Source organism: Acanthochromis polyacanthus, chromosome 5 (genome assembly GCF_021347895.1).
Source record: "Acanthochromis polyacanthus isolate Apoly-LR-REF ecotype Palm Island chromosome 5, KAUST_Apoly_ChrSc, whole genome shotgun sequence".
Lineage (NCBI taxonomy): Eukaryota > Metazoa > Chordata > Actinopteri > Pomacentridae > Acanthochromis > Acanthochromis polyacanthus.
Genome location: NC_067117.1, coordinates 32,506,309 through 32,529,035, shown reverse-complemented (window position 1 = coordinate 32,529,035; position 22,727 = coordinate 32,506,309). Strand labels below are relative to the sequence as shown.

At 39.4% G+C, this 22,727-nt stretch overlaps 1 protein-coding gene across 7 annotated transcripts in view; it reads left to right on the top strand.

Annotated features, from left to right (window-relative positions):
* ripor3 (RIPOR family member 3) overlaps positions 1–22,727 on the top strand; it is an 88,883-nt gene that overhangs the window by 18,795 nt on the left and 47,361 nt on the right. For 2 of the 7 annotated variants that reach the window (XM_051948486.1, XM_051948483.1), the window contains exons 2-4: positions 2,283–2,359; positions 7,797–7,931; positions 8,339–8,426. The gene's annotated coding sequence lies outside the window, so the exon portion shown is untranslated. The remainder of the gene's footprint in view (positions 1–2,282; positions 2,360–7,796; positions 7,932–8,338; positions 8,427–22,727) is intronic. The other 5 variants (XM_051948485.1, XM_051948482.1, XM_051948481.1 and 2 more) reach the window with 3 other exon arrangements.

Here is a 22,727-nt window from a genome sequence, read left to right as displayed (position 1 = left end):
GGGCTCCTTCAATGGCCTACATTTTGCCAAGTGAAGTCAATGATGTGAAAGGAAAAACAACGTCACAAAGCTTCTCGTATAAACAGTCTGTCACTCTGCAACTATATCAGAGTGACTCATGTAAAGTGGCCTGATAACACAAAAAACAAGATGAATATGTGAGAGCTTTCACAGAGTTTTTATCTACTGTTCCTAAAGTACAGTTTTTACTCTGGGCCTCCAGAGTCCTGGCAGTTCTGCAGGTTTTGAGCCAGATTTTCCAAACGTTAGCCTGCTGAATCACAGGGAGCTTTGTCTTACTGAAACCCTGCATGCTGTGCCACATGTATACATTTCTATAGATCAGGTTTCTGCTCCATATGAACACCAGCTATACTCATGGAAATCAGTGTTTGGCAGCATTAAGACAACATTATGGAGATAGTGGGGTTAAAGGGAGTTGAGAGAAGGAGGTTGTTTTGATAGTTTTGTAGCAGAAAACAGAGAAATCCCAAATCCCTGATTCCTTTAGGTAATAATGGATGGATTGAAGTCTGCTGCCTGTGATAAGATGGTATAGAATTAGGTACAGATTAATGTTTATAGAAAGTTTCTGTCCTTTAGGATGTGCTGCTAGTGTTGATGGGATCCAGCACTGTGAGTCTGCATTTTAGAAATTCTTTATTCATGTAGTTTCAGTCCTTTGCATCACCAGCAAATCAAGAGTAGTGGACCAGGACCTGTTCTGAGCCTTCAGTGATACACCTGCATTCTCCTGACTGACAAATCAAAATGTCTGCTAGGAAAAAGGTCTGATGTATGAAATACCAACCAATTAAGTCCTGAAGCCTCAGTCGGCAGAGAGGAAAGACGGAGTGTCAACCTGCTGTGCATCGACGGTCTCTGAATGCAGCAACAGCAGGACTGAACCCACTGGCCTCACTTCCTGCAGGGCCTCTGGGTATCAGGTACAACACCAGCTCTCACATACACAAACAGGGTCCCACTGTGAACTTTATTCCTTTTTTTCTTGTACTCGGGCTCCATATGAGAGTGTGTGAAACATTTCATGAATCTGGATGGACGCTGTGTGTTTGTATTAACCCTAAACACCGTGTTAACTCCATGTTTTAATCATTTTCTGTCCCACTGAACGAAAGCATAGAAACCATGAGGGTGATTATTTTCCAATAAAGTTCATTCAGGCATCCACAGATTAATGGCAGAAGGGTTTGAAGTGATGGATCTTGAGATTCAGTTAGGATTAAATTAACATCTAAAGTAAATCTGCAGGAGAACAGAAAACCAAACCCTGGTCATTATTTATGGATTCAACAAGTAACTTTAAGGCAGCAGTTTAAAGTTATGTGACTCACAAACCTGCTGTTCAGACACGCCAGCAACGTAATCATTTATACAAAGCTTCTTCTTCTTCTTCCTTTTCATCCTCTTCCTTCTTCTTTCTTTGTCTTCTTGGTGGAAAGACAAAAAGCTCTTTAAAGTTGATTTAAAACCCAAACTCTAAAGAGAACCTCCTCTAGATCAGGTAGACCAACAAGAGAGCCGTTTTAATGCCACTGAAAGCTCTGACTGTAGGCTCAACAAAGCTTGTTGGCTTAGCTTGGAAAATCCAAACTGAATCTCCATGTAATCTCCTATCTCCATGTTAGGAGATACAGGAGAGTCAGTTTGGCATTGGGCGAATTGAATCGCGTTTCCCTCCCGGGAAAGTTTGGTACGACCAATCATAGCACGGGAGGCGGGAGTTAATGCTGCGTCATCTTCAGCGCCTGGATTACCCATAAAACACCTGCGCACCTCCCGTAACCAAACACAAACATTAACAAAGTTATTCCTAACACCGCTAATAGTTCGGAAGTCGTCTTTTGTTGTGTAGCCTTTTCAAGAATAAGTGTTGTACTTGAGAGTACCCCATGTAGTCGCAGATTTTTGTGACAAAAACGGCAGTAATCATTCACCGCGATGCTTTCTCGGCTGCATGCCATTGTTGTTTGGACTACATGGACTTCAAGGTCGATTTGTTTGTGCGTCACATCCGTGTTACGCTGATTGGTTCTTTCTCGTTCAAGCTGTATTCGTTAGCCCCTCCTTTTTGAAATCGTCTCCTATCATCATAATGCCAGACTGCCTTTATTTGTATTTATATTAATACATAAATAAAGTCAGTCTGGATTTTCCAGGCAACAATAACCTGGCTCTGTAGTAAATCTTTCGAACATCCTAAAGCTGTACACAGAGATAGAGGACTTTATTTGTCGTATTCATATTTGTTCCAATTTTAGGCAACCAGCAAAACCAAAGAAGTCCAAAACAGGAGCAGGCAGACGACCAAAGCCAGGCTGAGATCATGGACAGGGAGGTAAAAGGAGGAATGGAACACATGAAGCACATTTTCACCGGTGCAGCTGTAAATTGTTATAAAAAGCATTCAGCTTGGACTGGAGTCAATTTAATCCATTTCATTCTCTCCAGATGTTGAAAAAAAAGTGTAAATGCTCACAGAATCTTTATTTTTCCCAGCTGGAACTAACACCTGCACTGAAACTAGTCATTATTCTGCCTTTTTCAAACACTGACACAGTCAAATATCGAAAAAAAACCGTCACTTTTTCCCCTACTTGTGATTCACAAATACAATTAATCCACCTGTTTGTGTTAATTTGTGGATCACTGGATGGAACCAAAGTGTACAAGTTGAGTTTTTTCTGGAGTTTTGTCACTAACCAGCTCCTAGATTTGCATATAGCCAAGAAAAATCAAACTGAATGCGCTGAAATATGTGTTTTTGACCAACAGAGAGTTTATAAAAGGAGGATCTGATTAGTATGAATGAAGGACAGGTGTAGATGCTGAGCAGAATCAGCTGCCAGCTTTTAAAGCGGGACACTTTTAAAACCTGACAGTGCAGGTTTCTGCTCTGTTTAAATTCCACTCACTGCCTCCACTGACCTGACTCTAAGGCTCATGGGGTAAGTCAACAAAGCAGCCGGGAGGATCCACAAGATGCATTGATTGTATCCTCAGATGACTTTTGTGTGGAAATCTGAAACTCTGCAAGCACAACATTGCAATATTAACCACAAAACCTGCCGGGAAAAGAAGAAATTGCATACATGATTGCATTTTTTAGAGCCAGAAACAGTAAAAACACAAGAATCAATGAATTTTTAACCGAGTTCTTGAAGTAATCTTGTACAATGTGCCAAAGCATTTCCAAATTCCACTTGAAATTGTGAAATTCCTTCAAAATCATTTTTTCTACATGTCTTAATTTAAAAATCACCAAAATATAATTATGCATGCTCTGTTTTGTCAAGTGACAAAACAGAGCAAAGAAGAGACAATATGGGAACTAATCAAAGAGACTGAGTGGAAAATTAAACATATTTCAGAAAAAAAAAAGAATGCAGTCTGGTTAAAGAACAGTCAGCAGAGAAACAAGTTGTTGGAAGATACACTCAGCATGGTGAAACATCTTTGCAGGGCATCATGAAATACGCAGTTCGTAGAGCTTGTGAAAATGTAAATGATCAAATATCTTTAGCATGTAGAGTCACCGCTTTTTCCCAGCATTTCCAACACCTGTCTCAAGATTTTTCTTCATGTCTTTAATGATTTATGGCTTCATATTCTTGTCATTGTGCACAGGAGACTAGTTTGAGTTCTCTCTGCTTCCAGCCATATTTGTTCTGTTTCCATTGAGCTGCAGGACTTTACATTACTGTGAAAAATGAGTCCACAGTGAGGAAAAATGTGACTGTAGAAAAAACGTCCAGAAATTGACACTTGGGATTCATTAATATGAATATATTAAGCTTCAATACTTCACCTTGACTGTGCAAAATCATGGTTGAATGCAATTTAATAGCATGAAACCACAAATAATGAAACCAATATCGACAATATTAATGCCTTAGATTTGGTTGTTTGTCTTCACATGGCAGCAAGGACAATAATTTAGCAGCAAGTGCAGATTCCAATTGTGTTCTTTTGTATTTTGACTTTGAATTACAGGTTGTAGCTTTATTCAATACTGACAGTAATACCGGTGTTGTCATCAAAATGTTATGCTCCATCACAGCTTTAGGTTGTAACAAACTTCTACCCGGTAGTCCACATGAATCCCAGTCTGCTGTAACTGGACCCTCTGGTGTCGTTTAGGACATCTGCTCTGAGCATCTCCTCGTCCAGGTTTTGTCAAAGCTATTAACGTCTTAAATCATCGACCTGATGTCTGCAGCATGTGGACAAATAAAACCTGCAGGAACATTAGACTCAACAGACTTCAGAGAGACGTTTGTCTGGAAGAGTTGTCAATGTGGAGCAACTAAGCTAATGGTAGCACGTGTAACGCCACTTTAGCTTAGCACGCCAGAATGCTAGCATTCTAATTTAGACTAAACTGAAAGTGCAGCTCAGGCTTCTGAGAATGTCGTTAGTTTGTGGGTAAAAGAAAAGGCATTAGACAAGTTACAGATCTTTAGGGTTCATCCTCTGGTCACCATTAACTTTTGCTCCAAATTTCTCAGATAATCTAGCTGATACTTGGCAAGACATCTCACAAAACCCCCAAAGACTGAAGCTAAAGTGGCTAAAGCTAAAAGCCAATCAAATGATCACAATATAAGTATTATTTTTTTTTTTTAGTGGGGTGGGGGGGTGGGGGTGGGGGGGGATGAATGTCTCTAAAAATGAACTCAATCCCTAGAAAGATGCTGATACGGTGGTTGACAACAACCATGCATGCAGCTGTACTATTTTCTGGTAATGCACTGTTTATGTGTGCTTGATCAATGGTTAAGAAATTGTTGAGTAAAGCTTCACATATCAGCTTTGAGCTATGATTAAGAACAGCTTTTGTTTGTCAGGCTGTGGACTCATCAGCAAGTGGTTTCTGAGAATTGCATCTTACTGGATGTTTTTATTGCGTAATACTCTGATAAAACCCTGAAGATTTACCCGTTTATCTAAGTACTTCTTCATCCCACATATCCCGAAACACGCCAGCTGGTTTGAAAGACATGTTATCTTTATAAAAATAGCCTGAATGACCCCATTTCTCTGAGTCATGAAGTGTAAAAACAGGAAGAGTCATCTGATTTTCCAGTGGAAAAATGGCCAAATCCAAGCACATTACAGTGGTATTTTATCAAAATGACTTTATTCTACATGTCTCATTTAAAGATTGGGAGAAAAATAAAACATATTTGATTAATTTAGTAAATGGAGTATGGCTCTAAAATGGTGAACAGAGGAGCAAATTGTTGGAAGATACAGTCAACATGGTGAAACATCTTTCTACAGCTGATGAGCAGAGTAGAGGAAAAAAAAAGCTGAAAAGACTCAAAAAAATAAAATATTCATGTTTAAAGTGACTCAGATTTGGTTCAAATGGCAAAAATGTCTAAAAGGTATAAAAAAAATATCCAAAATGACTTCACTCGTCAATTTTGTTTTCAAAGTTATTAACAATATTTATAAAATTACTCAAAAATTTGACCAAAATGATAGAAAAAAATGACTGAAAATTTGTTCAAAATGACCTGAAGCAATCATGACGGTAAAATCAAACACACTGGATGATTAACATAAATGTGTCATGGCTCTAAAACAGTGAACAGTGGAGCAGGTTGTTGGAGATACATTCAGCATTGTGAAACATCTTTCTATGGCTGATGAGCAGAGTAGAGAGGAAACGTTTGTAGAGATTATGAACATGGAAATATATTTTCAAAATGACAGAAGCTGTTATGGGAGGGGGGGGGGGGGGGGGGGGTAGAACCCAAGCGCAGACTCAACAAACAGGCATTAAAGGGGGGGAAAAAAATGGGTTTTATTGCCAAAAATCAAAACTACTACAAACCAAGAACTAAACTAATGAGGCAGCATGAAAACCAAACAGTCAAACACAACAGAACTACTGGGGAGTACTCACACTATGAGAGCAGCTAACAACCAAGGGAGCGAACAGGCTAAGATTAATCCACAAAAACCACAGAGTCCAAACAGAGGGAAAGCAGTAGAGTCCAAAGCTGATGCAGTCCAGAGGGGTTTTGTGGGCGCCGGCGACCAGGTCAACATGTGAGTTTGTCTTACAATGTTCCAGCACTGAGTGAGAGAAGCAGAGGGCTTATGTAGTTGAGGAGGGGAGCAGGTGAGTGGAATTTGCTGATTAACTGCAGCTGAAGCTCATGCTGCAATCAGCTGGCAGAGCCAGGGGCGAGTGACCAGGAGAGAGAGAGACAGAGGAGGGAAAAAAAAGACAGGAGCAGGAGTGGGGCCATGACAGAAGCAATTCAAAAATGCTTCAAATTAGTGCTCAAAACTGACTGAAATTTGTCCAAAATTACATAAAACAGTCCACAAGGACTCAAAAATGATTCAAAATGACTTAAAATTGGTCTTCAAATGATCAGTAAAGGAAAATCAAAACCACTGGATGAATGAAATACATGCAGCATGGCTCAGAAACAGTGAACAGAGGAGCAGGTTTCAGTTGCACTCAGCAAACATCTTTCTCCAGAGGATGAGCAGAGCAGAAAAATGTCTGGTTTGCTGTGAAAATGTAAATAGTAAAATATCTAGCATGTAGAGTCCCATTTCCCCAGAATTGGTAACAGCTGCGGACAAAATGAGCCCACAGTGATTAAAAATGAAACGAGAAGATGAAAAAAACAACACCCAGAAACTGTTTGGCGTTCTGACAGTTAAACCACCGTGGATGGAGATTCAGATTAACTGACGGTGGAAACCTTGTTTTGTGAAGTAATTTGCAGGGAGAAACACACATATGAATGAAGAGTAGAAAATAGAGGACAGAAATTCTGCAGTGTCAAAAGATAAATGAATTCTGTTGCCCAGAAACGTGTAGCATGTTGCTGATTGTATGTATAAAAGACGGACAGAAAGGATTTGAACATGCAGAGAGTGACTTTGTGTGAGTTCAGCATGTTTAGGACTCGGTTTAAGTGGTGTTGACAGCAGGACTAATCATTGCTGAAGACCGTGGAGAGCTTCAGTGATTACAAACCCAGAAATCTCCTCGTGTTCCTCACATCAGAGACCACAAGAAGGATAAACACAACAAGAAACAGGCAGAATGATGCCGAGAAAGGTTTAGTTTTTCCTCTACAGGCTCAGCTGATGGAGACGATGAGATAAAGAGGAGTAAGGATTAATTCTGTCTGTCTTAAATAAAGCTTTAAATAAGAGATTGATTATGTTGTTCATCATAATCACAAAGAATTAAAGTACAGTGTGCAATAGAAGTGAGTACACCTCTGGGGGAAAAAAACACCTGAATGTGAAACGATTCAGAACAGAAACACCTCTTAGTAACAGCATTTTATCTGAGCTGACAAGTCGAGTATTTCATCTTATGAGCGGCTAAAAGCAGACTGCTACTACTAAAGTAGAAACTCAGTTCAGCAAAAGTGAGTGTCTATGTCTTCATCATGGCTCCACATGGACAAGAAATCCACAGATGATTCACAAACTCTGACTGAGAGACTTCACAAAGATGGAAAAGGATCCATGGAGATCAACTAAACGTATGGGCGGTATCTATGTCTGCATCGTGGCTCAACATGGAAAAGAGTTACAAGAAAAATACAACTGTGAGACTTTATAAACATAAGAAAGGACACATGAAGATCAGCGAGCAACTAAACATCAGTCAGCAGTAGTCAGGAGGTATAGAAGGAGTCATAGCAGCACTAATCAGGGCTGCAGTGGTCGTCCTCCTAAAATGACTCCACAGACACTGAACTACTTTCACCTCTTTCTGTGAAAAACAGACGACAGCTGCTTCAGACTTGGTTCAGGAGTTATCAACGGAAATCAGAGTTTGTGTGAAGCTCAGACAGTGAAGGACACTTCAGAACATCAACCTCCGTGGACAGCATCCAGAAAACCATGTTTGATTGCTGTCGGTACGAAACTGCTTGACTAAACTTTTAAAATGCATGAAAAGAAGCCTGATGAATGCTAGAGAACATTCTTTGTTTAGATTAGGATAAATCTGTTGACCTCAGACCAACATGTTTGGTGTGAACCTGACCAGGACGAACACAGTGAATGTTGTGAAGCCTGGAGGTTTTAGTGTGAAGATATGAGACTGCATGAGTGCCAAAGGTGTTGAGGAGAGACATTAAATGGGAAAAAAACTTCTAAATTTGTAACTCTGATGTCCAAAGATGAGTGTTTAGAGGTTTATTCAGTGTCCACAGATGCATTTAATACGCTTCTATACTGTATGTGGATTTTGTTCAGTTTCACTTTTACTCAAATTTTACAGTCCAAAGCTGTGAATTTTCATCTTTACTTCTTATTGTTTCAGTGTTTGAAGATGAAGTGACAGCAGCTGGATCTGGACCCTGACAGCTTCACAGCTTGGATGTTTCCATCGGACGAAACGGGACAACAAAGTAAGAACAGACGGAGAATCTTCAGCTAATGTCCAAACATATCGACACATTCACAGCAAACCGCTCTTCTCTCCTGATGAAAGTCTGGAAGTTGGCCTGAGATGTAGAGAGATGCAGAATGAGCACAAAAGATGCAGAACTAATCAAAAGACATGCCAAAATGATTTAAAACTACTTTCAGAGACACAAAAATGATGCAAAACCGATGCAGAAAATACAAGGTCTTGCACAACAAGTTACAAAATGAATCCAAAAGCATGCAAAATGGCAACAAATAGTCACAAGAAGACACAAAAACCCACACATAGACGGCAAAAGACCTGAAAGAAATGTAAAATGATGCAAAACCAACGCAGACAAGACAAAGTTGCTTAAAGCGCCACAACAAGCCACGAAATGGATGCAAAATGACCACAAAAAGGGACAATGTGATGCAAAAACACATGAAAAATGTACAGAAAATTATACAAAATGAGCACAAATAGGTGCAAAAAAAACACGCACACACACAAAAGGAGCAGAAAGAGATGCAAAATTATAAAAAAGAGACACAAAATGACAACAAATAGACTCGAAAGCTAAAAAACAGTCATAGAATGAGCACAAAGACACAAAACTGATTAAAAATCATGCAAAATGATTCAAAACTGCTTCCAGAGACACAAAACGAACACAAGTGAGACACAAAAATTATGCAAAACCATTTCAGACAAGACACGGTTATACAAAGCAGCACTACAAGTTACAAAAACATGCAAAATGACAACAAATAGTCACAACAAGACTGGGTTTTAATGTAGATGTCAAAGCCACCGCCGACATTGCTCACATAGTTCCACAATCTGCTGTTTATTGATGAACACAATCAGGATCAGTCGCTGTGTGTGCACATCTGTACGAGCCGGCAGATGTTTCCCATCCTTCTGAGCGAGTTTGTGCAGAGTTGTGTGCTGGAAAATGCAGATGTTTGTATCTTCTGAGGAGCCGGGCGAGCGAGGAGGCCAGATGTTTGTGTCTCCTCAGGAAAACAGAGATGTACGCTGTGTGGCGAAAGAGTTTATGTCAACAGGTTTAAGGGATTCGGTTTCTTTGGAGTCTTTTAATCTTGGCTGTGGCTCGGCCTAAACACACAGGAACCCTAGACGTCACTACATAACACAACACACAGCAGGTAGAAGGGAGAGAAGTCTGCAAAAAAGAGTCGCAAATGAGGAAAGAGAGGAGTCGGGAGGCCGACCAAGTAAAAAGACATGTGAAGATGATGAAAGAGAAGAAGATACGCAGAGAAATGAAACCTGAGAAAATGGAAAAAGAGGCAGAGAGTGAGGACACAGTGAGAGCAGAGCCAGAGACAAGAGGAGGACAGCTCATCTCACACTTTTTCCCTCTTTTCTTTTCTCCTCCTACATAATTATTTTACATTATTTCCTGTGGCAGAAGTGAATCCCGTCTGTCCTCCTACGTCTGTTACCCCACTTTCTTCATACAGTCAAGATTTGTTTACGTTTAGCAGAAGGCTGAGAGCAAAATGGACTTTTTGGCTGCTTTTCCTCACCAGCTCATTTTATTTAAATATGTCACTCTACTGTCAGCCATAGTTTACTTTCAGCAGTATGTATGTGTTGTAAGTTGTAGCTGCAGTAAAGTCTGTTTAAGGTTCAAGAATTTCAAACTTATTTAACAGTTGTAACTGGTTTTCAACATTTTACTGTTATTTTACAAATTCTCCCTGTTTTTGTAAAATTACAGAAAATAACTGCTAACATCACTGGAAAAAGTAGTGAATTAATTCACAGTAAAAACTATTAAAAACAAACAAACGAACAAACAAAATAGGCCAAAACTGTCATCTGTGTATTTCTACAAATTACAACTATTTTTTTAATTTGTAAATATAAAATTGCACCTTTTATTAACATTTTTTTTACTGTATTTAAATTAGCAAAATGTTATTTTACAGATGCTTACTGTTATTTTTTGGAAAAAATATTTATATTAAGGATAAAAATAGTTTAAAAATGTTTTAATGTAGTAAAATTACAGGAAAAAATATTAATTTGCTTGTTCACTGTAAAAAAAAATTAAAATTAAAAAAACAGGCCAAAACTGTAAATAAAAACAATCCTCATCCAAAAATCTGTATTTTTTTTTCAATTTTCTTTTCTTTTATGCATGGTCATAAAATTACACTACTTTTTAAAAAGCTGTATTTAAATGAGTAAAATTTATTTATTTATTTTTTTTTACAAATGTTTGCTGTTATTTGTTAGAAAAAATATTTCAATTAAGAATAGAAAAACAGTAATTAATGTTTTAATCTAGTAAAATTACAGGAAAGTAATTTGCTTGTTAACTGTAAAAAAACAAGGCCAAAACTGTAAATAATAATAAATATTTAAATTAACAAAACCTTATTTTACAGATGTTTGCTCTTATTTGTAAGAAAAAATATTTAGTTTAGGAACAGAAAAATAGTTTAAAAATATCTTAGAAAATTACAGAAAAAAACATTAATTTGCCAAAAACAAAACAAAACAAAAACAGGCCAAAACTGCAAATAATAATAATGCACATCAAAAATCTATCTGTGTTTTCACAAAATTTGTTCTTTTAAACATGGTCATAAAATCACACTACTTTTTAAGAAACTGTATTTAAATCATAAAAAACAAAACAATAAACATCCACATCAAAAATCTATACTTTAAAAAAACTGTGTATAATATCTACATGAAAATTTTTTATTTTTATAGTAATTTTTAAAATTTACAATGTCTGACTGTAAGAATCTGCTAAAAAATCTCATTATCTGACAGATATTTTCTGTTATTTTCACAGTTTTTGAACATTACAATATTTTACTGTTTTACATATTTTGCTGCTAGATTATCCCCATGCTTCATTTTTTTGATTTTGCTCAGGTTTATACATTTTTGTTTACTTGAGTATTTCCATTTGTTCAGAAACTCCGATCCAAACACAGAACTCACGCAGAGTGTGAAAGTTGTAAAACTGTTGTTGAACAAACTGTTTAAATGTGCAGTAAGGAACAGTTTTCTTCAGGTGGTTGTTGGGGTGAATCAGAGTCAGCGTTGGGCAGGACTGACGTGAGCTGACTGATGGACTGGGTGGAGCAGACTGGATTTACTGGGAGTCTCAGGTTGAAGCTGGTGCAGGCAGGCTGGCTCTTGTGTGAACACGGGTGGTGTCGATGATGAAGGAAACGTCACAGGAAGTAGCAGGGAGTGAACCTGAAACACAGAAACAAAAGAATTACTCAGGAGTTGTCGAGGAACCAGAAAGAGAAACCGACCTCTGTGTTAGTGTGACGAACTGAACAGTCTAGAGGAAGGTGGAGTAAAGAGCAGCACCGGATGTACGGCAGCGATTTGACTGATGGATTCTTCTCAGGTGTGAAGGTGGTTTAGCCAATCAGAGGAGGTGGAGAGTCACACCCAGAAGGAAACAAAGGTCCAAACCAAATCCACACCTTAAGGCCATCACAGCGTCACATACAGTAAAAATCCTTTTTATGTTGGTTTTGTGGTCATTATAAACCTGGAGGTGTAAAAGTAAAAGTCTCAAGACGTTTACTTCTGCAGTTACTCAAACCCCTACGTGCAGATTGTGGTTAAAAGAAACTTTAATCGAACAAAAGTTACTTAGCAAAAGGTGTGGAGCAAACACGAGACAATTTAGGGGAAGTAAAATATACATAACGGAAACTAATCCGGTGAAAAAAGGAAACCATAAATAGAAAAATGAGATGCTAAATGACCCAAACTAGATGCAAATCGACCACACTGAGCTGCAAAACCCTAGCCTAGCCGCGCTAGACAACCCACGGCAACGAATTTAATTCTCTGCCAGGGTGGGTCTAGTTACCCTCCATAAGGCTCGAGGCTGGATTCTCCTAAAACTGGCCGGACCAATCACCATGAAGTGTAGAGTCAGAAGGCGGGCGTAACTAAGTGACGACAGAGGCGTGATGATTCTGACAGAAACAACCGGCGCACAATAAACAGTTATCTTTCGACTCGGCTTTGGCCACAGCCCTTAAAGATTTGAAGCTAAAATTCAACTTGAAAGATAAACAAAGGACGGCACTGAAGTGTTTCATTGAGAAGAAAGACGTATTTGGACTTATGCCGACGGGATATGGCAAATCCTTAATATACCAGTTGGCTCTGCTGGTTGGGAAGCTAATGGGACTTAGCCACAATCCGGCGCTCTAGGAACTACGTCAGCCTATTTGTTGCGCTGATTGGTTGTATACCTACCCAACTGCTGCAGAGGGATTTGAAAGACAACCTTTTAGCCCGCCTCCCTCCCTGTCGAGTGGCCCTAGACCCTTGTGCCTTCAGAACATGGGTCTAGCGCGGCTAGGCTAGCAAAACCCTAAACCTAACCCAAAACATGATGCAAAATGACCACAAAGAGATGCCACATGACCCAAACTAGACACAAAATGACTACAAAGACGTACAAAACGTCCACAGAGAGATCCAAATTTTCTTATACAAGTTGCAAATAACCACAAATATGTGTAAAATAACAGTAGATGTCACATTTCTTGGACTGAACCCAAGCAGAGAACCACGCTACTGAGGCAGAAACAGGTTTGGTGGGGGGAGATGAGGTGGGGGGCCAGGAGTGGGTGCAGAGGGAGGTGGAGGGGTGAGTCCGGGTCGGGAGCTCACTTCGTGGTAGTCGGACTCGCGGACCCTAATAACAGGTCCGAGGGTGTCAATAGGTTCCTCACACCACTTTGTGGTGCTCAGACCCTAATAACACATCCTTTCCGTTACGATTGGCACTAAAGTATGTATGGCATTCTCAGAAATATATTAAAACCAGTTTTTTTTAAACAATCTGAGGAAGATTTCAGGTAAACTGGAAACTAAACATTTTCATAATGCTATATTTCACAGGTCCTTTGCTTTTGTGCAATTTTCCCAGAAATATTCTGCTTCATTTTCAAAAAAGTGACTCATGCATAGCTGCAAATTACTTGAAATTCCAGGAAACATTAGACACAATTTGGGATTAATTATAAGGGGAGTAAAAAAGGTGTGAGTTGCTACAGTTTTCATATCCTTCTTTCTTTTGTATTTTTTTATGTGTAAAAACACAGGAGTATATGCATAAATATAACTTCAACTTTCGCAGAAATAATTAATAATTGACAACTAGGACATCATTTCCGTCACGATGAGTGCCAAAGTGGGACCAAAAAATTCTGAAATCAAAGCCAATTGCAACCAAATTTTGAGGAAGGTTCCAGGTAAACCAGCTGGAAAAGACAGGACCTATAGAATCAAGTGTTTCTCATATTTCCTCATCACTGCAAACCTCCAAAGAGCCTCTTCTACTGTCGATGTCACCATCTCTCTTTCCTAACTTGTCCCTCCCTTGTTTGCACTCCACACTGAACCCAAACATTTTGACGGAGCAGCTTGCTGAAATGTGGCGCTAACAGAACTCCTGCTCAGCACCAATTCACTCGCTTAAAACAACAATCGATGGAGTGATCTGAAAACAAAACCTCATCGTGTGGCGAAAACACAAAACCAAGAGAAATTAGTCACCGAGGAACAGAACCGCTGTGACGCTCTCAGATGTTTGTCCAGCAGCGAAATGTTCTGATGGAAATATTACTTTAATTTGCGTGAGAAGTTGTAATGTCACAGATTTACCCATAAGGCTTTGCAAAGAGTTCAAGAACAAAGAAACTGTAGAAGGCAGTGATGCAACATTAAACAGGATGGAAAAGACTAAAAAAGACAGATGTTCATGCGTTTTTTTTCTTACAAAATGTGTCTCGACCATTCACGGTTCTTCTATGTACATTTTTTGAGGAGTTCTGGGTCAAAGGCTTGGATTTATTTTCTTTAAAATGTTCGTTTCTTCCACAGCAGTTGAAAAGATTGTACATTTCCAAAGCAGCAGCTCTTTATGAGTGGTTCAATTTACGTACTCCGAAGTCTGAGCTGCTCTAGCTGCTATTTTAGGAATGCTGAGCAGGAAGCGGTGTGTATGTGAACGCACATCCAACCAGGAAAACATAGTTCTTCACCCGGGGGAACGTGAGTCATCTTTGACCTCTGACCTTTTCAAAATCAGCCAACCAATCACGTTTCAGCTGAGCCAGAGGTGCCGACAGGGCGCTGGACTAAAACCGGTCAAAAACAACTTAACCATGAACAAATAGAAGATAATTAAAAGCTGCAAATCCCTTCACACACACACACACGTTCCCTCTTTCTCTTGTCTGTCTGAAGAATCTCTTTTATCTGACGATTTACGACGACTCACTTCACTGCCACGACTCTGCAGAAACAGATTCACTCTGGAGAAGATAAATGATGCTTTTGTGGATTTTGTTGACTTGGAAACTGAGCAAAAATCCCAGAGGAGCATGCAAAGTAATTTAAAGCTGTGTTTCTAATGATCACAGATGATCTCTGAGCCAGAGAGGTTTGGAAATACGCAGAAAGAAGATGGAGGGATAGAAAGGTAAAAAAAAAAAGATAATGACATAAAACAACAGAGAGGAACAGGAGATGAGGAAAAACAACAGGGGGAGAAGAGAAGAAGAGAATGTGTTTTCACTGATGGCAACATGCAGGAGGGATGAGAGAACGGCCACACAGGGGGAAATAAGACCCAGAACCACAATCACACACAAGGAGATTACTGAACAAGTCTACAGGGATCAGCTCAGAGGTGCAGAGGGGTTAGCAGGCTCATGGGCTGGAGCGACTTACAAGGTTTAAACCACTGATAATATTTTTTGTTGGAAAGTGAATCAAAGGGTTGCAAAGAGATGTAAAATGTCCAAAACGTGCATGACCCAAAATGACCACAATGAGATGCAAAAGCCTACCCCTAACCCAAAACAAGATGCAAAATGTTCAAAACAAGATGCAAAATGACCACAAAGAGATGAAAACTGACCACAGAGATGCAAATAGGCACAAATAGATGCAAAATGTCCAAAATATGATGCAAAATGATCACGAGGAGATGCAAAATGTTCGAAACCTGATGCTGAATGACCCAAACTAGATGCAAACTGAGCACAATGAAATGCAAAACCCTAACCCAAAACAAGATGCAAAATGTTCAAAACAAGATGCAAAATGACCACAAAGAGATGCTCCATGACCCAAACTAGATGCAAAATGACTAAAACCAGATGCAAATAATCAGGAAATGTTGAAAAATGTCCAAAATGTGATGCAACATAACAACAAGGAAATGCAAAATGTTCAAAACCAGATGCTAAATCACCCAAACTAGATGCAAACTGAGCACAATGAGATGCAAAATAGCCAAAACTAGATTCAAAATGTTCAAAAGCAGATGCAATACAAATACAAAGAGATGCAAACTGACTACAAAGTGCAAAATGTCCACAAAGAGATGCCAAATGACCAAAACAAGATGGTATATGTTCAAAATGAGAAGCAAAATGACTACAAAGACATGCAAAATGTCCACAAACAGATCCAAATGGTCTAAAACAAGTTGCAAATAACCACAAACAGCTACAAAATAACTACACAAAATGTCCAATATGAGATGTAAAATTACCAGAAAGAAATGCAAAATAATCAGTGATATGCAAAATGACATCAAAGAGCTGCAAAATGTCCATAGAGATTCAAAATGTCCAAAACAAGATGCAAAATGGCTAAAACCAGATGCAAATAACCACAAAGTATGTAAAATGTCCAAAAGTAGATGCAAAATGTTTAAAACCAGATGCTAAATGACCCAAACTACATGCAAACTGACCACAGTGAGATGCAAAACCCTAACCCCCCAAAAAGTTCAAAATCAGATGCAGAATGACGAGAAAGAGATGCAAACTGTCCAGAGAGATCCAAATTGTCCAAAACAAGAGGCAACATCACTAAAAACAAATGCAAAAAAATTACCACAATGAGATGCAAAATATTGATGAAAATAGATGCTAAATGACCTAAACTAGATGCAAAAAGTGACATGGAAATTGTCCACAGAGAGATCCAAAATGTCTAAAACAAGTTGCAAACAATCACAAATAGGTGCAAAATAACAACAGAGATACAAAATAATAATAATAATGGAATAGATTTATATATCACTTTTCTGGGCACTCAAAGCGCTTCACAATGGGTCCATTATTCATTCACTCACACATTCTCACTCTGATGGTGGTAAGCTGCATTTGTAGCCACAGTTGCCCTGGGGCAGACTGACAGAAGCGTGGCTGCCAATCCGCACCTACGGCCCCTCCGACCACCACCAACATTCACACACATTCATACACCAGTGTGAGAGCAGCACTGGAGGCAAATATCAGATGCAAAATTACCAGAAATAAATGTAAAATGTCCAAAATGAGATGCAAAATTAGCAATATGAGATACAAAATGATCAAAACTAGATGAAAAGTGACCACTAAGAGGTGCAAAAAGACCACAAGGGATGCTGAATATCTAAAACAAGATGCAAAATGTACAAAACCAGAACCAAGCTGAGCACAAAGAAATGCGGGACCACCGTGAAACTGATCGACTAATATAATTAGTGAAAGTTCAGCCAAATTACTTCCTGTGCCTCTTCAGACAGAATCAGGAGTATTTCCTGACTCTGACCCCCCTGACTTTATGAGGGATTTCCCAGGTTTCTGGGGTTTCAATCTGCCACCACTTAGAAACACGTCTGACTGAAGGAAGCGATCAGAACAACGTGAAAGCAGCGAATGAGGAAGTGGAAATGAGGCTAATTATGATTAGAAACGAGACCAGAGAAACCACATTAAACACTCTACCACTCCCTGAGAGGAGGAAATATATCCCTGCTGCTGCTGCTGCTGGAGACATACAGGCCCTTCTGAAATATGTGTGTCTGTGTGTGTGTTAGTGTGTGTTACTGTGTGTCTGGTTTGGCCACAGAGCTGTTAGCTGTTAGCTCGCTGCAGACCCTCACCAGAGGCCTGTACATCATGTGTGGTGGCAAAAACACACACACACACACAAGTTGACATGTGTCAGACATTTGAACGTTTACACACACACACACACACACACACACACACACACACACACACACACACACACACACACACACACTGACAGGCCCCAGACTCCCATCTCTTTACCACATGAGGCCTCGTAAATCACCTCCAGGTCAAGGCTAATTTTTTAGGACCAAATCTCACCTCAACTCCACAAACCCCAAAGATAATACACACAGAGTAACACACAGACACACAGAGTAACACACAGACACACAGAGTAACACACAGACACACAGTAACAAAGTGTTTTATGAAAAACGAGTGAATGGTTGCGATTGAACCATGATCTGTGAGAGCTAAAGAACATCACTGCACTAAATATTATATTGATTAGAGGCTTTGTAATTAATTAATCTAAATTAATCACATTTTTATCAAACGGCAACATTTAACGCAATAAGCAAAGTTTTTAAATTCAAATAAATGCTGGTTGATGACTGAACTGATGAATAGACATATACGTGAACTTAAACAACAAAAATGTTTCATTTATATTTATCTGCATTTGTCATCTGTCTGCTACATTCAGATTACTGCAGACTCAAAATGCGATTAAAACGATTATATTCTACATTTTAAGACTTTTTGTAAACTGAAGCACTTTCAATGTCTTGAAAAGTGGTCTATTATGGGATGGCTCCCAGGACTGTAGAAGGTATGTGTCAATTGTACCTTATTAAGGTAGTCATCTGGATAAAGTAGTTTCTTTTATGTAAATTCGGTGCAGGGAGCAGAGGTCTGATGCATCGCGAAACTTTCATCAAACGTCTAAACTAGCCGTCGAACTAAAACGAGGACAGATTCAACAGCTTATTTCTAGCCTCAGATGTTTTCAGGAATACTTTTTGCTGAACTGTTTCCATAGTAAAAGAGAAAATTTATGACTGAGCCACCATGTTGGTCCAGTATTTCTAATGAGTTGAAGGTCTGAAGGGAGTCATGTGACCACCTAGTGACCCACTAGTGACCCGCCCACCAAACGGTGATATTCAGACATTTCCATGTGAGAAAAAACAGCCCTGTGGCAATATAGCTAAAGTTAGCTCTGGTGCTAACAGCAACATGTTTTACATTGAGGTGATACCGTCGGCTTCAAGTGCTGCGATGATCAGAAAACTCTTTGTTGCACAATTTCCACACAACCAGGCTTTTATCCATCCATCCATCCTCTATACACCGCTTTATCCTCACTAGGGTCGCGGGGGTGCTGGACCCTATCCCAGCTGACTCGGGTGAAGGCAGGGGACACCCTGGACAGGTCACCAGTCTGTCGCAGGGCTACATATACAGACAAACAATCACACTCACATTCACACCTACGGGCAATTTAGAGTAATCAATTAACCTCAGAGTATTTTTGGACTGTGGGAGGAGAAAAATGCCAGTGGTGGGACTCAATCCTGCTACCTTCCACTTGGTAGTCTCTCTTCTCCTCACCCTGAGCTACTCGCTCAGATAGGCTTTTATCCAAGATGTTAAAAAGAAAACTTTCTACCCAACAAGTTCAATGCAGACTCGTCTTCCTTCACTGTTCAAACTTTCTGACAGTGCGTCCTGTGAATCTTTCTCATGGCTGGAAAACAGACTTTAGGTTCATTACCACCACCTACTGGGCTGGAGCGTTCATCAGAGTTACTGATGTGCCAGAAGTTAAAGGTGTGATTAAATGCATTTTTTAACAAGTTATATTTTTTCTAATATGTAAGAAAGAGATTAAGTAATTAATCAAAATTAACCCATTAAAGTCCCAGCCCTAGTCTAAATATTGATAGAAATAGCTAGCAATGGACTTAACAATGAGATATAAACAATGGTTATTGGGACTTTTTGGGGGGTTTCTGACACTTTTGGATAATTAAACATGTCCTGGTTAACATTATTGCTGTTCCTGAAAATGAATGTGACAGCAGGGTTAAACAGGTTATTTATAGAAGGAGCTTTCTTGTGTCGCTTTGCTGCTTTTGCACAGTTCAAACTTTCTTTATTTCCACAGCAGCAGGTCTAATATCCTCCCTGATGTCCCGTTTGTGTTTTATTTTGCTTCGTCTTTTGCTATCACGCTAACAGCCCCAGCTCCTCATCCGTCCGTCCGTCCGTCCTCAACATGTGCTGGATGTTTTGCTTCAGAGGAAATCCCCCAAATTCCTCTGAACAAACAGACTTTTTCTGCAGAATCAAACACATACTGCAGAAAGAATGTGTGAAGCAGAGGCGAGTGTAAAAAGTGTGACTGCGTGGAGCAGCTGAAGCTTCTCACAGGTGATTTTGTGCACCGCCGGGTTGAAAATTGTCGGTCAGACAGGTGGAGATGTGATCTACAGAAACAGATTTTCTGCTTGTTTGACACTCCGCCGTGCATCACATTCTTCTTCTTCTCTTGTTTCAGCTGCTTAGTGTGGCGTCCAGCCAGAGATGGAGTTTGTGATTCTGCTGCCGTCAGCTGATCCGTTTTGTTTGGAATTCCTAGAAGCCTTTTTGTTAATCTTACGCAAAGAAATCCGCAGCTGTCCTGTTTCATCTCTGCAGGGCTTTTTCACACCAAACAGCAAACAAGTGTCAGTCAGCACCCGAACAAAGTTGTGTTCTTGTTTACAATTTGAACAAACAGCCTGACATGTACATAGACAGCGTACGTTGGTTTATGTCGTTGCTTTGGACTCGTTCTTCAATGTTCTTGTACGTTGATGAGCCACAACATTAAAACTACCTGGATGAAGTTGTGTTACTCAGGTCCTTGTGGTTTGTGGTTTTGGGCCTCCATGGATCAGATTTGTTCTCTGTAACCCAGAAATGTTCAATCAAACTGAGTTTGTAAGGAGTTTGGAGACTGTTCCAGGGCCCTAAGGCTCTTGGTCGTGTTCCTCGAGCGGTTCCTGATCACTGGCGGCTGCTGTGGTCACATGATCCACGTTTCCTAAAACATTTCAGGAAACGTCAGACTCTTCGTACACTGTGATTTCCAAGCAGTTGCTAGGTGTTTTTTTTTTTTTTTTGCTCTTGTTACATTTTTACTTTAAAGCTGCTGTCCGGAGTTTCCGTTTGTTTTCAATTTATGTATAATTTTTTAACAAAGCTTAAATGTGTTAGTCTAGTTCGATACTATAATATAAAGTTAGTATAACGCGATATGAAAATTTATTCCTGAGCTCCGCCTTCCTCTCATAGACCCCCATGTTATTCCAAAAAGCACCGGTTGCTGCCGACCAATCAAGTTCGAGCTTCAGCTTTGTCATGCTGTCAATCAACGGTTACGCGCACAGTAAGCAAGCCCATGCAGAGGTGGGCGAGCTACGCACTACGCAACCGCGCGCACATTTGTTTTGCTTGTGGAGGAGAGAGCATCAGGGATCAGCAACTTCCAGAAAAGTTACCAATCCCACGGCTTGTCAGGCCAAGAGACTGCAGGACGTTTTTTGGCTCGGGGTGCTCGCGTCGCTCCACGACCACGGCCTCCATAGCCCGCCTGACGGCTTCGTTTAGATGCCCGACCTCTGGAGGAAGATGTTGGGGCGTCTGGGACATACTCTTTGTCAGAGGAGTCATGCAATTCTGAACTCTAGATAGAAATAAATAAACAATGTAACACATATACACGCGTAAATGCACTAAGTTTGATAAACAACGTCATCGAGAGGGATACACGAGTGTAATCACATATTGAAACTTTACTCGTTCGTCCTAGCAGATTCATGTTATTTTGGTATTAGGACAAGTTAGACTCAATACAGCATTCTAACGTAATTCCTTTATTATTTACTAAATGTACTAAATGTAGAAGAGGGGAAAACGGCAAAACAGGCGAGATGCTGCAGCACTCCGGGCACTCCTCTCATGTACTGTGCGCATGCACAAATAAAGGGGCGAAATCAGAGGGAGGGTGGGACCAACAGTGTTTTGGGAGACGCTGCGATTCAAACTCCGGACAGCAGCCTTAACCCAACAACAAAAATTCATTCTAATTCAAAATCTCAGCATTTCTCAACAATCAATTTTTTGACTCCTTGTACACAAATAATTGATAGAAAATGTTTTTATTCTTGTTACATCTTAATTTATAGAAAATGTCCAGTTTTTAAATTTAAATTTTAGTCTATAAATTTACCTTACAAAATCTATTAACTTTTTTCTTAGACTTACATAAAAAAAATACAGAAAATATTCTTTTACAATAGATACACCTGTGTTTTTTTTTAAAAAAGGAACTTTTTAAAAAACAACATAAACAAAATCAAACTAATTATACTGACTATATATTTATTTGTTGTGTTTATTTAGCTATCTATTCACCTTTAATTTATAAAAAATGTCCAGTGTTTTAAATTTATGCTTTGTTTACATTGATTTACCAAAAAAGATGTTATTACTAAACACTCACCATTTAAAAAAATACATAAAATCTTATTTTACAATAGACACACTTTTAATTTTTTTTTACGTTTTCTAAAATGTTGCACTATAACTATTGCACTATAAACATATTGTTTATTTATCTATTTATGCATTTATTTTTCAGTAAATTATTATTATATATTATTTAGCTATTGCTATTAACACACTGTTAATTACTGGACAAACTTCAGGTAATTAAGCATTTTTATTATTATTTATATTTATTATTACTTATAATGATCAGTGTCTGTCAGAATGACGACTCAGTGGCTGAGTTGAATCCAACTTAATTAATTTCGGGACGTAAAGCTGTCCTCAGAGTTATTCCAGCATCTTGTCTGTCATAAATGACTTTCAAACTGAATCATTTTCCTCTTTAAGCAGCTGAATGCTGTCGTCATGGGAACGTCTGACCTGAAGGTTCATAAGGAGGGAATTAATGGGACGGAAATGATAAAAAAGTGAAAGTAAATCCACTAGACTTCCTCTACGGGGACGAACTCAGAGTGCAGTGAAAGAGCTCACTGGGCTAACTTTGGTTCCTAATGATCCGACCTGGTTTCTCCATCCTCTAATGTTTGGTCCTGTTGCCGTGGTGACTCAGGACCAGAGTGTGTTTCTCATTCTGGGTCAGGACTCTAAACTGGGTTACTCTGAGCTACCGATGCTGGCAGCGCTCATCAGTTCTGCCACGCTTCTCTTCCAATCCAGGCCACAGGGGCTGCAGGCTGACCTTGATTCAGTTTGTCTGCTGAGGTGCTGCTCAGCAACACGACAAATCCATAATTCAGAGGTCTGCTTTTAGACCGGCAGTAGATTAATCACATTAAAGAAAAGATGTC